Raw genomic sequence first — 14,569 nt, 5'->3', positions numbered from 1 at the left:
CACATACAAACAGACAACCATTCGCACTCACAGTCATGCCTACGGGCAATTTAGAGTCTCCAATTAATGCATGTTTTTGGGATATGGGAGGAAACCGGAGTGCCCGGAGTTCAGGGTGTACCCCGCCTCTCGCCCGAAGATAGCTGGGATAGGCTCCAGCACGCCCGCGACCCATGTGAGGATAAAGTGGTACAGAAAATGGATGGATGGATGGAAATTTCACACACCCCAGAGAAGTTTGTTGTTAACAACCGTGCCGAATATAAAATATAAAAAAAATCAGCAGTTGTATAAAATGAGGCTTCAAAATGGGGGAAAAAAATCAAGCCATTTTCTCCGCTCTCAAACGTGGCCGCTGAATGTGCTGAAACCACGCCCCCCTCAACTGCTAACTGTCAATCAAGTAGCACTATTGTAGATAGCAGTGTGTACATGCATTATGAAAAATGGTAGCTTACAAAAAAAATAAAAAATAAATCACATTAGGAGGCTCACTTTCAAAATGTTATTGTGGACTCTAATTGTAAAATAAGTACACAAGCCAATTTACACTCATTGGTGGGGACATAATGTGACTGCCGACCAATCATGCAACTACGTCAATGGGCAGCTCAAGTTCTTATACAGTGGTGGACGGGGTGACTCATGCCGGACTCCCAAGTGTGTCACTGGGCGGCGTTTTAACACGGGGCGTAATGAGTTTTGTGTTATTTCGGGATTCAATTTATACTGTGATAGGAATTTTAGGTCATAGCCGTACTTAGGTCTTATGCAGGTCTTTTATTGGATCTAATTGGATTGTGTCAGATGTAACTCCTGTAATATCATTGTAGCAAGAGGTGAAGTCATTAACCATAAAAAAAAACCTTACTAAAGAAACCAAACTTCTTGACTTCTGAATTTGTGTTGAGTGGCCTTCTCCTTGCTCTTGTCGCCACCTGCCTCGTGTAACACAAGTACAGTATTCTATAAACTAACTAATCTTGCCACCTCTTCACCTTTGCCTCTAGCTTCTCTCACTTCCCCTTTTTTCGTGAAGGTCCGCCAGTAAAGATGCCACTCCTTTGTTTATTTATACACACACCTTTCTCAAAGCAGACTGAACCCATTGCACCCCGAACATGACACGTGAAATGTTTATTTTATGTTTATATCCGTGTTTGCCAAGTAGCCTCAAGAAGACGTTTATCAAAACATGTTTTTAGAATACAGTTTGTATCGATACTATCATGGGAAATATGGAAAGGATGGGTCTCAGATTCTGTGTGTTGTGATGTTGTTAATAACTTATTTCCACATTGACTGTGGCTCTGTCCACGCCTTCAATACTGATGTTCTGTGGAATCATCGGGGGTTACAAAAACATCGGCGTGTCCATTCGCTTCCAAGCAGTTTCTTATCATTATGATTATGATTATCATCTTCTTATCAATTTTGTATATGCAGTAGATAAGGTTCTGGCTATGATTTGTTATTGCAAAGCAGTTATCACAGAATGTCTGGCATCATCCGTGACATCTCTTCATTTTCGGGCTCCAAAGCAGTCTTCTTTCGGGAATTATTTCTATGATTTCTTTTTTTGTTTGTCAAGAGTATTCATTTTGAATGATTGTAAGCAACAAGGTCAAATGTATAGTTGGTCCTTTTCATTTACACCCCCCCCTAAAAATACTGATTTAGGATATTATTACACTCAAGATGCTTAAGACCTGTGATTGGCTAGCGACCAGTTCAGGGTGTACCCCACCTCTTGCTCAAAGTCAGCTGGGATAGGCTCTAACTCATCTGAGACCCTAGTGAGGATAAGTGGTTCAGAAAATGGGTAGATTTCTGTTTACACTACTGAAGTGGTACACTTTATAGCTGTAAATGTGAATGGTTGTCCATCTTTACACTTACAGACCACTTCATTAGGTACAACTGTACAATCCAATGAGATCCAAGACTGTATCAACAATTTTGTCAAGTAACACCACAAGCATCGTTATCTTTGTAAAAGTTTTGATACAACTGTTGCATTGGATCTCATTGAATTGTGGAGGTATACCTAATGTTGTAGCCATTGAGTTAATACGGCGGCTCTGCAATAAACCAGCGACCCATATGACCCTGCCGGCCTCATATCTTCAGGGGTAGGCTGCGTATAATAGACACCGTCCCAACTGGAAATTCGAGCAACATTGTAATGTCACACCATGAACACAATGTCCATGTCACTTGTTCATCTGTGACAGATAAATAATCACCTCACCCTGCCGATTGGCAATCATTTCTCACTGCCGCAATGTTCCATTCTGGCATCTTTGGGAGTTGGCCAAATACCAGCCTGCAATATTTGGGGCCCCAACATTTGATGTCATTAATAGCACCTGTTCTTTCCTCCTGATAAAGCCTCGCCATGCAAAAGACACGTTGTCTTTGTCTTTCACTCAGCTGTTTCTTCTCTCTGCAGTTAAGTTTGTATGTCAGCAAGGGACAGAGGACACAATCAGTAGTTTGTTTTGCAGTACGCACATGTACAATATTCACACTTCCTGTGTTTCTTTAGACCCCTCCCAAGTTTGCTTCCTCTTTTCAGAAGTTCGTGTGGCCGAATGTAAATTTAAGATTATTATTTGTGTGGCACGTGCTGCTTTTGAGGCCCGCTCTCTCGCATATTTCCTCTCACCAACCCACTTTCGCACTGGCCCCAACGTCTCACGTGAGTGTAGAGCCTGCGCAGGAAAGAGAAAGAGGAACAAGGCTTACCCTTCAGCTTTAGTCAGCGATCACTTCTATGAGACTACGTCCACTGACAATCGTCAGTCTCCTCTCCCAAACCACATATCTGTCGTGGTACCAAACTGACCTGTGAGAGTCAGCATGGCGGCAGGGCATCTAGACTGCCAGAAAATACACAGAAGAATAAAGAATAGTAGTAGGAGAAAAAAAATAGATGAAGCTAGGCTAACTGTTAGCTTATGTGGTCTTCTCTTTGTCATTTTTACGGCGGTGAATGACTTGTGAGACACATTAGCACACTAAACAGGACGAAACTGACTCAACTGGCATGCAGTGTGAGGGGGTTTGGCAAGTAATTTTCATGAGTGGTCAATTTTTCAAGATTCAGCCAGCTGCAGCCATTGCCAAGCCCTACCAATAAAGGATAGCTACAGTATATATTGTATATTGTGTTTTACAACAGTACTTACTTATGACCTATATACATATAATTTCATATATACTTGTGGATGAAAAAGTGAGTCTCTATCATGGAAAAAGTACATTCAATGAATGGAACAAACAGCCTCTGAAATATTAACACTCTTTCCTTTTATTTCTCACCTGTTTCCTCGTTATATAGCACAGCGACCAGGGCAGTCCACTTCTGTCTTGACAATGGTGCCATGATGTTTGCGGTTAAAAAAAAAATATATATAATAACAGTACAGTAAATGTTTTGCCTGAAAACGTTTTTTCGATAAGAACACCAGGGGTCGCAGTTTGTGCGAGGGTCAATGATGCTCAGGGTTTTTTCACAATGGTTCACTTCAGTTGCTTTCGGCCGCGTCGCTCGGTGTGCGGATGGCCAGTCAACACAAAGATTTCCTCCTCAACACAAAGAGTTCCTCCCCTCTCTCTCTCTCTCTCTCTCTCTCTCTCTCTCTCTCTCTCTCTCTCTCTCTCTCTCTCTCTCTCTCTCTCTCTCTCTCTCTCTCTCTCTCTCTCTCTCTCTCTCTCTCTCTCTCTCTCTCTCTCTCTCTCTCTCTCTATATATATATATATATATATATATATATATATATAAATATAAATAAATGTACCGGTATTACCAGATAACTATTAACCCTTTATTACGCAGTGACTGTTTTTTGTCAATGTCTTTATGTCTCAAATGTCTGTTGTCGTACTCGAGCGGCTCCAACTACCGGAGACAAATTCCTTGTGTGTTTTTACTTGACAAATAAAGATGATTCTGATTCTGATCAGTACGGCAACAGCATGTGCTTCCGGTTGCTTCTAAATTGGCTATCGTTACATTTCTCGTCACAATCACGGAGCCCTGGCTTGGCCCAACTTGGTACTGACCTCACACTTAGGGATTTGTGATTGTAGTTATTAAACAGGTTTTTTCCAAGCACATCCAAGAGGAAATATGTCTCTTAAAACACACGCCACACCATAGGATAATCGCTCAGGATAATCTTCAAGAAGCATCTGAGAATCAGGCCTTTGTGTTCAGTTTTGACAGAATATGCTCGCTTGTTATTGATGTAGTTTGCAGTGATGTGCAACTGTAGTCTTATCACACTGAGAGCTGTTCCTAATGTTTTTTACTCTTCTCAAATTGGGGAAACCGAATTTAGACGCATCTCTCATTATGACGCTGTACTGTCATTGTCAACAACTTTGGTAGCCCTTGTCTGTGGCCTCCAGCCACAGTCCATTACGCAACAGACCACAAAATGGGGAAAAAAATCAATATCAGCCCTCAGTGCAGCAATAAAGTATATGTGGTAAAGGGCAATAGTTTTCGTTTGAAGTGTATTTTTGGATAATTTTACTTTTTCAGCAAATCGACCGAAGGATCCACTAAACAAAGACATATAGCAGTTTAATCTTTGGTTATGTTTGTCTAAAGTGATTACAGTATCTAGTAAATCAATAGCTTCTCTTCCAGGTTTGTAATCAGAACTGACTAAGACTATCTCTACGCCGCTTGTATGACCACACGTCATGTCTTGCCTCGCTCCAGTTGCTGATAGACCGCAGCGTAATGTGATCCAGAGCATGACCGAAAGTACTAGGCCTTCTTTATTAGGCTAAGAATGTCATTGACCAGTGCATCTTTAAGTCTTAATATAGCCTGGGAATGAACCTTGAATGAGTGCTGGCTGCCAAGGTGATATGTAGACGCGCTCCTTTTGTACCTGTGTGGGCCTGCAGTTCCATCCATCCATTTACCGTACCACTTATCCTCACTAGGGTCGCGGGCGAGCTGGAGCCTATCCCAGCTATCTTTGGGCGAAAGGCGGGGTACACCCTGAAATGGTCGCCAGCCAATCGCAGGGCACAGATAAAGAAACAACCATTCGCACTCAGATTCACACCTACGGGCAATTTAGTTCCACCAAGGAAAACACATAACAAAATTACATGGTCCAGTCTTTACATATTGACAATCAAAGGTGTCATTCGGTTAACACCTGCGTCCTGCACGTAGTCTGAGCGGGGGACATCAGGTGTGCATGCTTGATGTCTTTCTGTGTATTAGTGTTTACAAGATGAGGGCTCATTCAGCTACAAGCATTAGCATTAAGACACCTGGCCATTACTGTACACCAACAGGAAGTGAAAATGGAAGACAGTTTGTCCCTCCTTTGAAGTCAGAGTACTGTACTGTATAACTCTTCTGATAACAATTGTTTTTAAATGTTGGCATATCTTTGTGGAAATTTTTGTCTATTCACCACAACATTTCTGAGATCAGGGCTCTCAGGTTCTTTCACACCAAATTCATCTAAGCACACATTTATGGGCCTTTGGTCAAAACGTTACCATACAATTGCCCAAAATGTCTTGATGAAGAATTAAGATTTGGGGGAACTTTATTCTTTTTTAGTTTTTGTTCAAATGAGCTGCTGTGTGCTGCTTTACCCTGTTACTGCTGTAACACTTGGGATTCCCCTGGGGATCAATAAAGGATTACTTTATCTTAACAGACTCCTAACTGATTAATTGATTAAGAGGTATGTCTCAATATTATGAATTATATCATTATTATTGTATCCCCCAACATATATAGTATATTTTTAACCCTCCTGTCAGGTTTGTTTTTGGTATCTTAAAAATTGTTCATGGGTCAATGTGTCATCAAAAACAGACTAAATAAATAAATAAAAATATAAGAAAGCGAAGATTGAGAAATGTTTTAAAGGGTGAGGAGTGTTTGTTTTCTGTTTTTCATTGGATTGCATATCATATGACTGCATAAATAAGAAACTAATTCCCCCCTTCTAGTCCCTTGAGTCCTTGCCATATTCCATGTACAGTATGGGCGAGCAGGAGTGTTTGCAAATTTAAGTTTTTCAAAATATTTGATGAAAAGAAAAATTTACATTTTTAGATATTTGACTGCCCTACAATTGGCTGGCAACCAGTTCAGGGTCTACCCTGCCTCTCGCCCGGAGATAGCTGGGATAGGCTCCAGCACGCTCGCGATCCTCGTGAGGAGAAGCGGTACAGAAAATGGATAGATATTTGACCCCCAAGATAACAGGAGGGGGCGGCATGGTGAACGACTGTTTAGCACATCTGCCTCACAGTTCTGAGGACCCAGGTTCAAATCCGGCCTCACCTGTGTGGAGTTTGCATGCTCTCCCCCTGCCTGCGTGGGTTTTCTCCAGGTAGTCCAGTTTCCTCCCACATTCCCAAAACTTGCATGGTCGTCGGTTTAATTGAATACTTAAAAAATTGCCCATAGGTGTAAATGTGTGAATGGTTGTTTGTTTATATGTGCCCTACGATAGGCTGGCGACCAGTTCAGGGTGTACCCCACCTCTTGCCCAGCGTCAGCTGGGATAGGCTCCAGCTCGGCCGCGACCCTAATGAGGATAAGTGGTATGGAAAATGAATGGATGGATGGATAACAGGAGGGCTATTTTATCAGTCCCTTTACTTTTGTTTGATTCTGTGCTTCTTCTTTAGAGATGTGGGCAGGACCCCTCGTCTCGGCTATCCTGTGCCAAGAGGCCTCATTGGGATGCTGAGGCCGCTCGAGGTCCTCTCGTCTTCTGTACGTGAGTCAGACGAGGTCGCTGGGGGAGATCCTTTTACGATTCTAACGTCGCTTTTTCTCTTCAGGGCCTCAAAAACAGGCCATGTGCATTGCTTTGAGCTCACTGAGAGACACAAAGAGAAATGCACACCAATAGAGCTGTATATTGATCTTATTTCCATTACAATTAAATAGGACTTCACTCCAAAAGTTACAGCAGTTATTTTAAAAACCTTTGTGGGTCCATTTCATATACACAAACCACTATATATATATATATATATATACATATATACTAGATTGAAACTCAACTTTATTTATATAGCACTTAAAAAACAAGGTGCTGTACATAAGACTGAAAATAAATAAATAAAAAACAAGACCCCCCTTCAGATTAGCATTTTGCATGGAGGAGGTCCAGAGTTTTATTTCTTTTTCTTGCACACTTGCAAAGTCTACGATGTGTGAAATCTTGGGTCAATGAGAGGGGAACATGATTTAAGTCTCTGCTGACCAGTATGAGAGTGTGGGGATGCTGAAATTGGAATCTTGCGATCACAGCGTGCATGACGTCACTCGCGTTGTAGGGGCTGAAGTTTGAATGTAAACAAACAACAGTTTAATAACAGCCGCGATTTTGTCTGTTGGCAAGTAACACACGTAGCCTACGGAAGGAATGGTTCAAATACCCTGTCCCATTTAGTCGCCTTTTTTTGCGTCACTTTACATCAATTGAGCGCTGACTATCGTCCCACTCCAACTCCTCCAGGATGCATTCTTAACAGGGCGGAGGATGGCCAGCTGAATGTTGGGGCGAAGCTCCTCGACGGGCAGCATTCACATGTGCACACAACAACAATTAAGCGCCAATATTCTCCGCCAAAGAATGTCACTGCTATTAAACTGCAATTTGTCGGGTTAGCATGATGCAAAACATACACTAAATGATTTTTAAAAAACGGTAAACAAGGGTGGATAAAGTACAAATGTAAAATTTTAAAAGTACATAAAGCCTTTTTGTGGTGAAATATAATCCAGTTTTGTGTGTGTGCAGTGAAAGTACATTTCGAACATAATCTAGTGCTTACATTTTTGTGTGATTTCCTATTGAATTCTCATGACAACACAATATAAACTGGACATTCACCTGTTTTATATATTCATTAATTTTCAGTACTTCTCAGGCTGTTTTGGGTTCTGGGTTAGCTGGAGCCTATCCTAGCTGACTGGGTAAAATACCTTGGACTGGTCGCCTAACACAGGGCACATGTAGAGACAACCGTTCACACTTAAAGTACATTCCTACTGTCATTCAGTGGGAATTGAACCCACACTGCCTGTATGTAAGCCCAGCAAGTAAACCGCTGTACCATCAGTAACCTGATAATTTTAATAATAAATAAATTCAGAATACTACATTCAAATGCAGCACAGAACTGAATGGATTCCTCTTCTAGATACATATACAATACAATAGTAAAGTGAGGCATGTTGGCTGGTTTAAAGGTATTGTATTGGTATTGCAAGCATCTAGCATCATTTCATCTTTATATGATTGTAGTGTATACTATCTGCTATATACAACATTTGAAGTAACTCAGTTTGACTTGATCCCACAAGATCAGGTGGTACGTTTCCAAGTGATTATGTCTGTTTTACAGCTTTTCCTTTAGAGATACATCATCATGTCTCATTTGTGAAGCCGAGAAAATACCAGTTGATTTGCCGGCATTAGATCGGTTTGACTGAAACTTATGTAAGCCAAATGTTCCCGTTCAGGACGTCAACAGTGTCGATGACCCTTTGCCTTGGCTTCCTTTCACCCTTGGAGGTGATGCTCGCAGGGGTTCCAGGTCAGCTAAAGTCTGCTGACTCGCTCGCTTGCCACAAGAGATAAACGTCTGAGAAAGACCTGTTCATGCATGCCACACATACGCACACGCACACACACACACACGTTTTCCTAGGGATGAGTACAGTGTTGACTTTGGCAGTGACAGGATATCTGACGAATGACTTTGCAAGAGAGACTAGGGATAGCTTTAGGTTGATGGGGATACAAGTGGTGGTCAGTCTGAAATTGGTGGGCTCACACCTGCTATGTGCAAAAAAATAATGTTTACCTCCACCAAGTAAGATATGATTTCCATAAAACTGTATAGAGGGTGGCACGTGTGTTTAGGAAAAAAATAAATTCAGTTAGGCAAATATAGTGTAGTGGTCCATGAGATTCATTCTCGCCTAATTTGTGTATGATGCCTTGTGATTGACTAGGCAACCAGTCCAGGGGCAGTTTGCCTTTTGCACAGTCAGCTGGGACATCATCTGCTTTTCAATAATAATGATGATAATGAAAATAAAAACAGTATCTAGTTGTGACATCAAGGAGACAAGCCAAGAAAATCATAGATTTCCTCATCAGGCAAACACTGGAAACTGAAAAAAAATGACTGAAAAGAAGTCTCCCTTGTGACTTTTTTCAGTTCAAATTTCAGTGACTCCAAACACAGTTTGTGTGGAGGCGAAAGGCTAAAACAACAGCCATACCCATGTGTCTCAACATTGGTGCATTGCCGTTACAGTACGCTGCCAGGGGAGCTAGTGGTCTGCCAGATCCAGCAGATTGAGCTGTGAAGAAAAACACTGTGTGGCAGGTGGCGCCCACCATATTACTGCCATCTATAGGACTGGAGTGGAACACTATCACTCTGTATGTCATGTTTTGTTTTGAGTCAGACAGGTATGCTTTTAGACCTTTCCTGCTTGCTATTATAGTTATTTTGGTGTCCTTCTGGCAAGAAGCAGCAATGCACTTCCAGGGCCAATTTAATCTAATCAGATCACCACAAAATTGTATTAGCATACGCATACATCGTACCGCTCAATGAACTGAGAACAACAGAGCAAATCTGTGCACTATTAGATTCATAATCTGTGGCTGTGGCCTGCGTTTTGCATCGTCGGTCCCCCTCTGGACAAGGATAAGGGACTCTTGTTCACAACAAACAACAGCTCGAGGAAAAGTATGGCACACAAAACAGTCATTGAGCAGCAATGCATTACGTAAGCATGAATGCAGATTGCAAAAGAGCATGCGCTTTCATAAAAGGACGGCAGTGGATTATGGGAGGACCTTTTACATGTCCTAGGTCACACTTGCTGTGTTTTCACTGCAAGGGGAATGCAGCAAACCAGGCTTTCACACCAACAAATCCATCCATCCATTTTCTACACCGCTTATCCTCACTAGGGTCGTGGGTATGCTGGAGCCTATCAGCTAGGGCACATATAAACAAACAACCATTCATACCTACGGACAATTTAGAGTCTTCAATTAACCTACCGTGCATGTTTTCGGGATGTGGGAGTAAACCGGAGTACCCAGAGAAAACCCACACAGGCACAGGGAGAACATGCAAACTCCACACAGGCGAGGCCAGATTTTAACCCGGGTCCTCAGAACTCTGAGGCGGATGTGCTAACCAGTTGGCAACAGTGCCGCCCCAGCACATACACCACGTCATATAGGTCAGTGGTCCCCAACCCTCGGTCCAGGGACCGGTACCGGCATTTGTTACCGGGCCGCATAGAAAGAATAACCAATTTATATAATTTCCGTTGAATTGCGTTTCACGTGTCAAATGTTTTATATTTTGAAAATTGACCGGATCTTCTCCGCCGCAACAGCTGTGCGTCTCAATTGACATGCAAGACTGCACAGAACGCTTCTGTTTCCGCCCCCAGCCGACTTGCTAACGGCGGCCAAGCTCCAAGAACCAATCATTTTATAAAATGATTCAGTTCATTACGTTCACTGAAAAGATTTGTTGTTTTGAACAAAACATTCGCGAACGAAACAACACTAGACTGCACGTCAGTCATGTGATATGTTACTAAAAATAAGGCCACAAACTAGCGAAAATGAGTAAAAAACAAATGTCTTTGGACAGCTTCTTTTCAAAAGGGAAAAGGCAACCTGAGGACCCAGAAGAAGAGAGCACGGCCTCAAAGAAAAAGAAAGCTTATTTTAATAGAAAATATCAGGAGTCCTACTTAAAATACGGATTTATCTCAACAAGTAACTCTCACACACCAAGCCTGCTCTGCATAATACTATATGTGGCGACAAGCTAGCCAACGACACGAGACCAAGCACCCTGGACTAAAAGATAAGCCGTTGGAGTTTTTTGAAAGAAAAAGAGATCAACTGAATACCCTGCTCCCATTTCCAAAATCCTATCTTTGTGAAGCGGGCTTTTCTGCAGTGACAGTAACGAAGACAAAATTACGGAGCAGACTGCACTGAACCAGCTGATATTAATTTGCACTGACAAGAGGCTGGGTTACTGTTTGATTATTGATAAATTTTAAGTGTTGTCTTGGCTTTCCATGCCTTTTTGTACCTCCTTTCTTCATGTGTTCAATACTTTTTCCCTGTGTCATTTCACAGTATTACTCACAATTTAATTTCTGATCTTATTTGTTGTACTTTCTTTGTATGTATGGATTACTTGGGTTGTTCTCACACACACACACACACACGTATAGAGTATATGCATCACCTTGACAGACAGTCCGTGAGAAAAATGCCTACGCTAAACCAGTCTGTGGTGCAAAAAATGTTGGGGAACACTGATATAGGTGACTCAGAGGTGTGAATGCAGGAGGGGGGTTGAGGCATGAAGGGCATGGATGTTGCCAACCTTAATCCTTCTGATATTCGGATGAATATAGCCTTCAACTCAGCTCAACTTAACTTTGTTTATGCTTAGCAAACCTTTTACCTCAAGTATTATAATGAGCAACAAGTCTGGTATTATGATCCATCGGTGCTTACATGTTCACAAGGGACATTTTAGATGTTGTTTTTGTCGGCAGTTGTTGGGAATTATAGCAGGCCATGTTTGGCAAGAAGTGATTGCTAACTTTCAGTCTCAGCCCTCTCCCCTTCCTGTCTGGCTATATTTAAACGTGTTCGTATTAAGAGAAAATGTAGCCTCTTAAACCTTGGCTTGGGCTCTAATTTCTTTATTTCCATGTCCTGCTAAGACTCATCTGTTTTTAGCAAAGTCTCAGTAGGTTGCTTCTTCATTGCGTCCCAAATGACTCAAGAAAATATTATGGGTTCCTCTGTTGAGACTATTCGACCTCTTTTTTAAATGGTTCACCTCATCCTTACAGGGACGGGATGTCCCAGTTCCAAGACCTTTAATTTTTTTTTCTACAAGACTTCCCTAATAAAATTGAGGATGTGGAGTAGAGATTTCGAAGCTTCCATTGTTTCAACTGCCACTTTGTATTATCTCATATCACAGATTTTCACTTCACAGGCTTCCTTCCGATCCCCGACAGCACAAACCAATTGAACATGTGCTGAAATTACTTTTCACAGAGTAAACCTCTCTTTTACTGGCAAGACCTCCGTCTGCCGCTTCAGCGTTCTCAGAGAGTCTGTGTTCTCAGAGACGAGGGCCTGATGTCCTCTTCTGCCAGCCAGCCCAGCAGTGTTACACCCACAATCTGTTCTGTTTTATCCCATCTATGGATTGTTCTCTCTGTCCTCCTTTTGTCTGATCCCTTTCTTGATCTCTGGGATTTACCGCCGCTTGTCATCGTGGTGAGCAGAAAGGTCAAGGTTACGCAACTCCAGGATTATTTCAATGGACAAATTGAGTCAGACAGGCTGAAACCACAGAGCATAGGCGAGGTTCAAACGCATTCCCACACAGTTGGTTAGAAGAGATCACACGCTCCCTTGGTATGGTGTTAAAACGTAAGGTGAAAAATGAAGGATGTGTACATTATCTATTGGACGATAGTGTTATCATGTGAATATTTGTGACTTTTATAGAAGATCCTCATCATGTACTTCTAACCATCTTGAAAAATATTCAAACCCAAAATGATAATGAAAATGCAAAAGAGCATTGTGTCCAAAGCTACACTGCGTATCTCCCAGAACCAAACTATGATTCAGTTTGTGCAATACCTGGTTTTTGGACTGTTTATTTATTTGTCTATTGACAAAAAATTTTTGGGTTTTTCTTGATGTGCGTTTGTGTGTGATTAAGCCTTGATTCGAATGTGAGGTGTGTGCATTTACTGTAATTCTGGCACTCGAGTCAATTGACTTGACTCGAGTCAATTGACTTGACTCGAGTCAATTGACTTGACTCGAGTCAATTGACTTGACTCGAGTCGACTCAAGTGGCCATTTTTATGCTTGGCAAATACTTCAGAAAGACTTGACTTTAGACTTGGTAGCTGATAGACTTGACTTGACTTTGACTTGAACTACATAACTTGACAAGTCACCTCTCGTTTGGAGTTGGAAATCTGCATTTTAATTGAGACAGTTTGCCTTTTGTTTTTAAGAAACATTTTGGGGGGTCATTCGGGACTTACTCCCATCTCTGCTAACTGGCAGTGTTGGGAAAGTTCATTTTCTGTGGGAACTAGTTCAAAATTCAGTTCACTGTTCCAAAAATGAACTAGTTCAATTCATAGTTCATAATTCAAAATTTTGAACTAAGTTCACCGGTCCACAAACTAATTAGTTCATAGTTTGTTTGGTTGTTTTCCCAATAAGTTACTGATGGGTTATTATCTTCAAAATACTGGCATTTAATTTTCCCATTGTTGCCACCCATTCAGTCCACACTATTAGCCAGCTGCAGCTTTCAGGCTGCAATCTCAAAAACATGAGGAAGAACATTTCGCTTGAATGTTCTTTTTTTAACTGATGAATTAAAACAAAAACAGGACTTTTGTCCTTAACGTGCAAACAAAAACACGCAACACAGGTATGACAGGAACGTTGGTGAAAGGACATGGATAGCTTGCATTCCTTGCAGCTCTGGCTGACTAAATCAACAAAATGTTTTAAATGTCTTATCTAGTCTTACATTGCAAAACAAAATAAATTCCATATTATGAGTGAGATCGTACAGTAATTTAACTAAAGCATTCTGGTACAAATAATTTTCCTAGTAATCAATTTTTACAATTATGTGCCAAAGAACACATGGAGTGTCCCTGAATCCACCTCGCACATGTAAACATGAATGGCGGCCGCACTGAATCGGTTGCCAAATACAGCGTTTATCCCACGACATATGAAGAATCATATATAGTGTTCAGACGGGTTTTGTCCTGGAAGTCCCTAACAAAACCTGGTACCCTTGAATGAAAATTTACTTTCGTTCGAAAACCATTCCGACGCAAGAAAAAACGTGTTCTCGATAAAGTTCATCAGGCAGAAATGAATCAGTTCAGTTCACGTTCGCCCCAAATATTAACTAGTTCATGAAATTTCATTCACCCAACTCATTCAGGTAAAACACTGCTTAACTAGGCCACATGAGAGAATACAAATGCAACTGGGTCACTTCTCCCATGTAACGTAAATCTGACTGACCCTGCTCAAACAAGCCATACCTCCATAGCCCCTTGTACACTGTCTCTAAAAGCCACAATTTTTCCATGTCACAGTGCTGTATAACCTGCCGTAAAACAGAAGTGGTACGATGCCTGCATGAATGAATGCCCTAATATTGTGGCTTGCTTGTGAAGAACATTTGGCACTCACCTCTCCCATCCTGTTGTGTTGGAAGCAATCGTTTCTGTCTGACAAGAATTGCGGGATGCCGTGTCACTGTGTAGCACACACATTTGTGTCGATATCTTTAACAATAACTTTAATCTGTTGGGTTCAGTGTAAAAGGCAACAGCAGATAAATGTGGTGTGCTTTCTGTGTTGCCATGAAGCAAATAAGACAATTTGGGGGTGGGGGGCAGGGCAAACACCTGAAT

The 14,569-nt window shown here is 41.5% G+C and overlaps 1 long non-coding RNA gene across 1 annotated transcript; it reads right to left on the bottom strand.

Annotated features, from left to right (window-relative positions):
- Positions 1 to 49: 49 nt before the first annotated feature.
- On the bottom strand, positions 50 to 3,556 carry LOC133408394 (uncharacterized). Its single transcript, XR_009769303.1, has 3 exons — positions 3,325 to 3,556; positions 2,849 to 2,882; positions 50 to 2,714 (listed from the first exon to the last, which is right to left on the bottom strand). It is a non-coding gene; the product is annotated as an uncharacterized LOC133408394 (long non-coding RNA).
- Positions 3,557 to 14,569: the final 11,013 nt, after the last annotated feature.

The sequence above is a fragment of the Phycodurus eques genome, chromosome 10 (genome assembly GCF_024500275.1).
Source record: "Phycodurus eques isolate BA_2022a chromosome 10, UOR_Pequ_1.1, whole genome shotgun sequence".
Classification (NCBI taxonomy): Eukaryota; Metazoa; Chordata; class Actinopteri; order Syngnathiformes; family Syngnathidae; genus Phycodurus; species Phycodurus eques.
This window is presented reverse-complemented; position numbering and strand designations above follow the sequence as displayed.